This window comes from Oxyura jamaicensis, chromosome 3 (assembly GCF_011077185.1).
Source record: "Oxyura jamaicensis isolate SHBP4307 breed ruddy duck chromosome 3, BPBGC_Ojam_1.0, whole genome shotgun sequence".
Classification (NCBI taxonomy): Eukaryota; Metazoa; Chordata; class Aves; order Anseriformes; family Anatidae; genus Oxyura; species Oxyura jamaicensis.
Genome location: NC_048895.1, coordinates 41,485,688 through 41,493,530, shown reverse-complemented (window position 1 = coordinate 41,493,530; position 7,843 = coordinate 41,485,688).

Here is a 7,843-nt window from a genome sequence, read left to right as displayed (position 1 = left end):
GTGCTCCTGAATGCAGTTCTTCTCACACTCTAATGCTCTCAGCCAGCTGTAATATTCAGAAAACTGAGTAATATCAGCAATATATAGTCCTAATTCAAACTGGTTATTGTAGGGGATCTCAGTTGAGTTTCTGAACCTGTCCTTCATTAAATGCAGCTAGGAGCAAAAGGAGGTTGCTGGCTTGCTCTCGAGTAGCCATGCTAGAACTTGGCCTTATGAGTTTTGAGTTCCCTTTATCAACCCCCCTGACTGCACAGGAGTTTGTTGGCTCTTTCCAGGACAACAATGGTGATTGTCTGCACTCGGTGCTTTCTGATGAGTTCATTATGCCCACGGTAGCATTTTTAATATATGACTTGATTTTTTTTCATGACTTTGTTTCTGCCTCATCAAGTGGAGTTAATTACATTATTTATGGTTCAGACCCAGCCAGAGTTTTCAGTGTGTATTACATGGACTTGGTACACACAATTTCTCCAGTAATTAAATAATTGTTGTAGATGGGGCATGCCTGCAAACGTAATGCTTGGAGTACCTCTGCTCTCTTTGCCTGCCTCGTCATACAGAAACCTGTCTTGTCATACCACGTATCAAGAATTGAAGATGCCTGGACAAATTTGGAAAAGGACTTGCAAGTTGCCATATCATCTCAGGCTGTAAGCACATCAGAGGCTCAAACCAGCCACAAGTCACTGGGCTTGAGGCACAAAAAACTCTTTAGCTTTGACACCAGAGGTCAGATGTGGTGGCTGCTGTGCTCCTTTCAAGCTTGATCATTTACGAATCTAAGGAGAGCCTGATTTACTGCTTTATGGGGCAATGCAAGCGACTCTTGGGAGATGACCCTGTCCTGCTGAGAATGCAGATATCCTCACGGAGATTAAGGCAGCACTGTATGAAGGAAGCTGTATGAAAGGAGAAATGCCAGACCTTTTGGTATATCCTTAGCTGAGTGTCCTCTACCCGGGTAGGACTGAATCAGAGCCCAGGCTGGGATCAGCACTTCCACTATGAGAATAAGGCAAAGATATTTTGACCAGGCACACTTTTCCCATGTCCCCTTTTATCTGTGTCCGTTACATTAGGTGGCAAAAGATTTCATTTCTTCATTTTTATTTTGTGTGTGTGTGTGTGAAAAAGTGCTATGCAAAGTCTCTTGTTTTTTATTTTGAGGTGTTTCAAGTTCTAAGCTGTTGTTTCTGAGCTCCCCAAGTCTGCATACCTACTCCCCCTGCCTGGACTTCTCATTATCCCAAACCCTACTACTCTCTGCTCCTCCCTCTCTTACAAAAGGATGATTGAGAAGAGCCTGTGCAAGCTAAAAATGGTAAAGTTTCCTGGGGGAGTTATCCTGACACAGGGAAACACCTAGGCCATAGGACCTGGCCTGCCTGAGAAGCAGCACAGTGTACAAAGGTGAATAACTCCTCAGAGATGAAGAAAATAGAATTCTGAATCAGTAAAAGAAGGGCCCAAAATTTATTAGGCTGCATGATAAATTGTACCTGCAAGGGATTCATGGTGATTATAGCTGTTATCTCACTGGTATCACTTCAGGTATTGTGTAGGAAGCTACTTGACTGGGAGGAGAGATGATTATTTTTTGAGGTTATTCTGGTTGTTTCATCTGTCTTACCATACTGCATGCTGTTAAGCCGTGTTGAAGGAAATTGTTGATATGGTACTGCATAGTCAGTAAAAGCTAAAACAAAATACAGTCCGTCCTTAGCTGTTATTTCTGCACTTCTACCTGGCCAGCCCCTGCACTGTGGGAAGCAAAGGTCCTGGGATGAAAACGATGCATGAGCAGACCACAATGCACCCACGTCTCCAGCAGGGCAGAAATAACCAAAACTCTGGTCATTCCTTTCTTCTGGAACCCTGTGAACTTAAAACTGCACTTTTCTGCATGTTTAAACAGAAGAGGGTTCAAACAATGTGTTCCATTGGACAGCAGAGAGTCTCCCCTACCACTCCCCCATTTCCCTCTGCTGCTCTCCAGACCAGCACATGGATGGCAATGCCCACCGCAGCAAAGACTGCCACTGCTGAAAGGCAGTCCAGATGCTCATACCATGATCTGAGTGCTTGGAAGGTTTGTGGGATGCAGGCAGGCTTAGCTCTTTCTCCATTCTTCACCATCTCCGTACCTGCAGGTGCTGAAACCTGCACTTTGCAGTTGCCACTGTCACTCATTATTTTGGGATGATGGCGACTTTGAAGAAGGTTAATGAAGGAAAATAACACCCACAGCAGTTTATAAGGAAGCTAATTCTAAAACAGATTTTTTGTGGGTGAAGACAAGGTATATCTGTAGATCAAGATCTCTCCAGATGCCAAATTCTAACCATCTGCTATTGGCAATAGCAGAAAAAATAGTAATAACAATAATAAAATCTCTCGTATGGGAAAGTGTACAGTATGCAGCAACACTAGTATGTAGGTAGATAGCAGCTACCCCCAGGCTCTGTACCTTTTAAAACCAAACTTAGGAAACTGAGGGGGAAAGCATCACACAAGCCTCTTGATTTAATTTAGTTTCTGTGTGTCCAGTACCAGACAGAAGAATGATATGAAAAACTGTCAGTGAAAAGTTCCTAGAATATTTATTTTTAAATGCAAGTCAAGCTAGCAATTGTGTTGTCTTTGCTGGAATACAGACATTATTTCAGGGCATTCTTGTGGGAATTTGAATCTTTTATTGCAGCCCACTGGCTCTTTTCAATAGTCTTCTTTTGAGATACCTCCATAGCTATGTGCTAAGTGCCAGGCAGCCGTGCCACACAGACCCCACATAGGCAGCACTCCTACATGGGCGGTGGCAAAACCACCATGTGGTCTACTGGATTTTTGTTGCCTTCACAGTTATGTCTGAGGACAGAATCCACAGTGCTGAACTAGAAAATTGTTGGGGAGATCTTCATAATGGCAGTGAAGACCACCAAAAACCAACCCACCAAACAGAACCACTAAATAGAACAACAAAAACAATAAATCTTCTTATGATCCATATGTATGTATGTCCTTTTAGTGAGTGTTTCTATGACACGTGTGATGCACCTTTCTGCAAATCTTCCCCCCAATATATTCATATGAAAAGTTTCAGATACTCAAGAGCACACTGTATTTTTCCATAGCTGACAGATCGCTTTGAAGATTACAGCAAGAAACTTTACTAATATATTATTACTGCCGTTATTCAAGCCATTCCTTCTTTAGAAGTTATGAAATATAGATTATGAATAGAATCTGAATAAGCACATATTTTCTTTGTTGTGTTAATGGCCTGGCTGAAGTCCACCAAAACAGGTTTGTGTGTGCAGCTGATTGTTTTGTTTCAAACCTCTGGATAATTTATACACGCTAGCGTGAAAAAGGGCACTCAGCACAGATCTGTTCATTTGATGCTTAACTCAGCGAGGACAATAGCCCTGTTTGAGAACTCTTTTAACTGAGACATTCTTATACTCATGAAAACAATTTCATAATTAACACTTGGAGGAAATTTCTCCTAGTAATAGCCAATGTGAGAATTATCTTTGTGTTTCTCCGATAATATAGAGTATTTCTTGTGTTTTTCAAAGCCTTCCCCAGTGACAAGAGATGGTTTGGTAAAATTACAGTACCACACGAATGAAACAGTTTCTCTAATAATTTCCAGTTTGAAAATTTCCAGGGTTCCAGAAGGAAGAAATGGCCAGAGTTTTTGTTATTTCTGCCTTGCTGGAGACGTGGGTGTGTTGTGGTCTGCTCAGACCTGGCAAAAGAGCATCAAGAACAAATTTTACCCAACAGGCAGGTGGGCAGACCACACAGCTGTGTCTCAAGAAATACTCAAACACCTGGAAATAAAGAACACGTGAGGTGGCCAAAATAATATAACTGCCCTTTAGTCTTTGAAAATTTCCAAGAGGCACTGAGATAGTTTCCTGAAGTCAGGATTTTTTAGTCACCAAGTAGTTCCTGTGGAACCTGGGCATCTGCCATAGTCCTGGCAATTTGCTTTGGAAGAGCTTTTCCCAAGCTCATTGCATCCAGCTGGATTAGTAAGAGAAGCTACGAAGAGTTTAGCAACTGATGTTCAATTCATGAACTTGCAACAAACAACGGTAAGCATCTGATCAGATCCTCCAGTTCCCAGTGCTATGCAAATGTAGGCCAGTAAACACACCAGCAGCCTTCACTTTTGGTCTGTTTTGTTTCATTGACATGGATTTGGAGCTAGCAGGAACCCCACCCACCCAGCCATTCCTAGCACAGGAGGACTGTGCACAGTCACGCAGGACACCTGGAGCCTGAGCGTGATCATAATTCACGTCTGGACTGGATAAAACGTATTTGGGTTGAGGCTTCTGTCTTTAACTCAGCCTTTTCCCTCTCTTTCAAGACTGACAACAAAGAGTCCGCTAGCTCCAGTTGTGATATTAATACCTTTTAGAGATGTTTTTAAGTATCTAATTGGAGTATGACAGCATGTTGCCTCACCACATCTAGGCTACCAGAAAGCCTGCTGCCTTCTCTCCCTGTAGCTTCTGGAGGAGTGCAGGGAGCGGGGTGGGGAGGAGGAGGGAGGACCGCTGTTGTAAGCATGTGTGGTACAACCAAACACCTGAATCCTCCTCTTTCCCTGTCCTTTACTTTATTCCTAAGCCAGAAGTAGTTACTGCCTTTCTGAGCACAACGTTAAGTCATCAAAGGTGTTGTGCCTGCCAAATTACTCACTAGAGATGGAGTTCCTTTGAGTGGTGCTCCTCTGGAGCCATTGCCTCCTCAAAGCACAATGCTGACACCACACCAGGTAACCAAATAGGAGAACTAGTTCCCAAGGATTTGCAAGCTGTGGGATCTGGCATCTCAGTCTGTTCTTACAGTTAACATCAGTGAAAATGTATGCCTGTGAGTGACCTTAGACCCAGGCTGCTGAATGGAGACATTCATTCCTCCTAAGAGGTGCAGACACAAGCCCTTGGGTTATAAAAGTGCAAACCATTTGATGAATTCTCCCATGTGTAAGTTTCAAAAGACATAAATACAGCCCTGCAATTTCACTTTGGGGCTGGCCAGAGCCCGCGTGTTCAAGGGAGGCACCTGAAAGCAAGGCACTGAGAGAGAGGAGGCTGGCGGGAGCAAACCTGGGTTAGACCTTTCACCCAAAGCAAACGCTATTTGCTGTGCCAAGAACGCTGCTTCACCTGTCACATCCTGCCTGCCCGTCTGTCCTGCTCTTCTTGCAAGATCCCAGGCTGGAGCTGGCACGGACGAGTGAAACTGCCTGAGCCATACCGTGGGTGAGAAGCTTTCTTCAAGGGAGTTATGCTACTCAGGGAATCTGGCAGTTCTGTAAATCACAAGACAAACGTTCATTGTAAATTAAGGCAGAATCAGCCAGGCAGAAAACTCCGGCGGCTGAATTTTTTCACGCATTATAAATAGGAGTAGTTGCCTTGTACAACATGAAATAACCCGGAGACGACAGGATGTCCCTTACATTGTAGCTATAGAGAACCCCTCCATGCACCTGGAGGAAGCATGCACTGTAATAATATCATGTGTTTTATGATCATTGCTTAGGCTTCAAAGGCAAATTCATCTCCTTTTTCTTGGCTACTCTCGGGTGAAATTGATTTTGTTGTTGGCTTCCTGCACTAGAGAGGGAACAAAGCTTTATGCATTGTTCCTCTTTTATCAGCATTGAAGAGAAATAAACAGCTTTAAATTTAACATTTCCATGGCTCCAACTCTTATCAAAATACTATTGAACCTGTTATCAGACTGAGGCTTTATGGCATAGCCCAGTAGAAACACCCAAGTTGTTTTAAGGCTTCGCTGGGGTCAAGAGAGAGCCCTGCAGACCAGGCTGGGAGTGGGCTGTCAGCACAATATGTGGTGGGGACAGCAGAGACTCTGCCTTCCAGGGGGGGTTCCCCATCTTCTGCTCAATTTATCCCAGCAGCAAAAGCCTGGCTGTCCAGGACTCTGGCACAAGCAAAACATGCTGAAGGTAACGAGTATCATACTTTGCTCTCCATGTTGCAGCCAGTCTGCAACTTTTAAATTTCCCCTGAGTTACAGCAGCATCAGAGGGTCTTGTGTTGTTTGCAGCCATGGGTGGGAGCCACAGAAGAGCGGTGCCTTCTGATGCTCCCACAATTTACCTCTGAGATTAAAGTAACCCACATTGCCTGGCAACCACCAAGGTCTTCACCAAATACCCCTTAGTGTCTTCAATCTGTGACCCAAGAACAGAGTTCATGAAAGTCATTAGCAAGCACGACACCAGCTCAGCAAAAACAGATGAGCACCCTACAGACAGGCAAAGCGGAGGCAGAGCTTGTTTGCTTTGCAGAATGTCCAGAGGACATGTAATGATGACGCTGTGCTGATGAATCGCCTATCTTTGCCTATTTGTGGCTCCACTGGTTTACACTGGTTGTCAGCTTGGCATGTATCTCATGAACTGATGCAATCCATGAAGGACCTCAAAAATACACCAAGCAGGGAGGCACCCAACTCCATCACGCACAGAGGGGCTTAGGCAAGGAGGACCAGAGAGTTCAAACGCTCCTGCTGCAAGCAGTCCCAGTCATGGGACTCTTCGGGATCGTCATGGGGTGCCTCAGGTCTGGTAGCTGGCAGATGTGATGAAGGTACTTGCCTGGGGCCACTCAGGCTGTGTAGTGGCAATTGCAGCATAGGAAGCGTGTGGGGCTCTGCACCTTCCCATGAGATGCTAATGGGAGAAGTGTTTTGCTCTGAGCAGCCTTGTGTTTTATTCCTTTATATATATATATTTATTTTAAATTGGCACTCTCCTTTATCTTCAGGTGTCCTCATTGCCTCAAGCAGCAGTGTCACTTAATCCAAGACTACCGACAAGCATTTTGAAGGCTTCAGGAGATGAAGTCACCCTATGAAAACCTGCACTCTTCAAAAGTAAAAAGACATTTGATAGATGGTTAGAAATCACTAAAAACATATGTTTGGGTCTTGACCTAGTGCTGGAAAACTCTTGTATTCCTTCCCTAAAAGATAAGAGCCAGATGTAGGCTGAAAGTCAAGGACAACATGGTTTCCCAGTCTGAAAGCAGGTCTCCTCTGCCATCAGTCTATTTTTGTTCTTAACAACAAAATCTTGTTTTCTGTGATGGGAACCCAAAACATAGCATTCATCCTTAGCTGGTTTGGCTTTTTTCCACTGCATTGCCAGAAACAGCCTTCTGCAAAAGGGAAATGGACATTTTCTCAGAAATGATCAAAGAAACTTGTGATTTCACAGAGACATGGACTTTGACTGTCATTTGTGTATAGTGCAACAAGCAATAGAATCAGTGCATCTTCTGCTACTTACGCTCTCAGTGTGGCAATATGTTCTCCTATATATACCTTACATCATCCTGTATACATTGGCTCAAGCACAATTATTTAGAAAAATCTCTGGAAAAAGAGCATGAGTGAAAAACTGAAATGTGATATAATCCTAATAACTCCTCAGCAACCTTACATAGTTCTTATCACAATCTTCTCTCCTCGCACTTAATATTGCTACTAAATCCCTCATGCTTTCTCAAGCTACTTATCCTTGCAGGCTGGAGGTCATGTTGCACCCGGAGTGGCAGATTCTCCTCTGATAGCATGCCCAGTATGAGGGAGATTCCCTGCCTTCAGCAAGTTTTTAAAATGAGGTTATTGATTTCGCTTTGCAAACGAATCAAAGTAGATCACCTGACCAAGTGCAATGGGACTTCATCAGCTGGGGAAAGGACAAAAGGTGAAGGGTTTTCTGTGGAGCACCGAGCAGAACAAGCAAATAAAGAAACCTGTGGTGTTGAGACTCCTAACTGCC